We start from the raw sequence: 1,798 nt of genomic DNA, 5'->3' as shown, positions 1-1,798 counted from the left end.
GAAGTTTTATTTAAGGATGTGAAACCACAAGCGGAATGCCAATCGACGAAACCCTAACTCCGCCACGAATACAAAGAAGGTAAAAATGAGTTCGCAAAGCATCGACTACGCAACAAATAGAAATAATAAAAAGGATAAGCTAGTCGTCGAAAGCAGATGCGCGAGTTGCCAATGCCTCGGTCAGAGCTTTTTCAAGCACTTTCCCCAACAATCTCTCAGGCAGCAAAGGTTCCATCCTAAAGCCGCATTAGCAGTAGCAACCTCAACATCCCACCCGGAAGTCGTCTCAGCAGCTACAACATCCGTCTCCTTCCCGACGTCCGTTTTAACAACCGGCCCATCATATGCCACCACGACTTCACCAATATTTCCGACAACGGTTTCGGCGTATACTCTGAAACCTGTTTCAGTTTCATCAAATGCAGCGTCATCTTCCTCGAAAGTCTTCTCAGCAACCTTTCGAGGAGGATTTCCTGATTCATCCACATCAGAATCAAGGATTATGACGCCTTCTTGGACAGGGAAGTTACGTGGGCTTTCCCCTAAAAGTTTCACAAACTCAATCTTCCGTCGTTCTAACCGAGAAGCAAATTGTTCCGCCCTAGCACTGGGACGTGAAGAAGTTTTATTGCACTGAAGCCTTTCTATGCACTGGGTGCTTCGTCACCTTCCCATTTCTCCCCCATGTTCACCGAAGCTAAGAAGGTATGAACATGCACCCGCACATTGCCTAGATAGGTAGAAGGTATGTCCTAAATAATTCCACCAGCTTCATGGAACAAAGATTCAACTCTATCTAATGCCTCCTCATGAGAAGAAAATTGGTTTTCGCCGATTCCAAAGTTTCTATCCAAAGAGTTAGAGGTACGACTGTCACTGGAAGATCCCATTATCCGCTACAAAACCAGAGAGAGGGGGGTAAGTTTTAACCCTGTCTACACCAGAAACCTACGTAAGAAAGAAGACAAAATGGAAAGCCAGGAAAAAACACGAAGATGATAGTCTGCAACCAAGCCATTCCAAGTTGCACAATGACCGCGACTCCATTCCAAGCCGCGCAATACCTGCGGCTCCCATTCCAAGCCGACCAAAGTCGACAGTCTGCAACCGCCTCTACCATTTCACGGTCAAGACGGTAACGCCATAAGTGGAATTTACGCAAGGTCGCCAACACGAAAATCACGAACTCTCCTTACCTCTCGAAAAAGGTTAGCCGAGTCTTCTTGACCATTTTTTTGCATGACTTGTCATTTCGAATTTTGTCCTTACCTGTCACCATCTTATGCTTACTTCGCAACAATGCTCATGTTCCGAGCTAAGCAGGGGACTTAATGTTTATGGTGGTTTTTAGCTTACGGTTAAAATCGTAAAACCGTACATATGACATGACATCACTTTGACCACTAGCGCATTTATTGAATCAATCATCATGCCTATGTAATAATTACCAGGGTACCTTTTTTTAGATATACATGTGTCATGTTCCACGGCAGAACCCTTAGTATTGACTGACATCATCTTCGTATATACCAAACCCTAATTCTCACACCACATGTGCCAATGGCAAACCATGCCAGCCACGTCTCCGTGCCAATGGAAAACCATGCCAGCCACGTCTCCGCGCCAAGACATGCCAACCATGCCAGCCGCTCCACTATGCCAATGACAAACCATGCCAGCCGCAACATCGTGCCAATGACAAACCATGCCAGCCACGTTTCTGCGCCAACGCATGCCAACCATGCCAGCCGCAACATCGTGCCAATGGAAAACCATGCCAGCCACGTCTCCGCGCCAA

Source organism: Papaver somniferum, chromosome 8 (genome assembly GCF_003573695.1).
Source record: "Papaver somniferum cultivar HN1 chromosome 8, ASM357369v1, whole genome shotgun sequence".
NCBI classification, from domain to species: Eukaryota; Viridiplantae; Streptophyta; class Magnoliopsida; order Ranunculales; family Papaveraceae; genus Papaver; species Papaver somniferum.
This window is presented reverse-complemented; position numbering follows the sequence as displayed.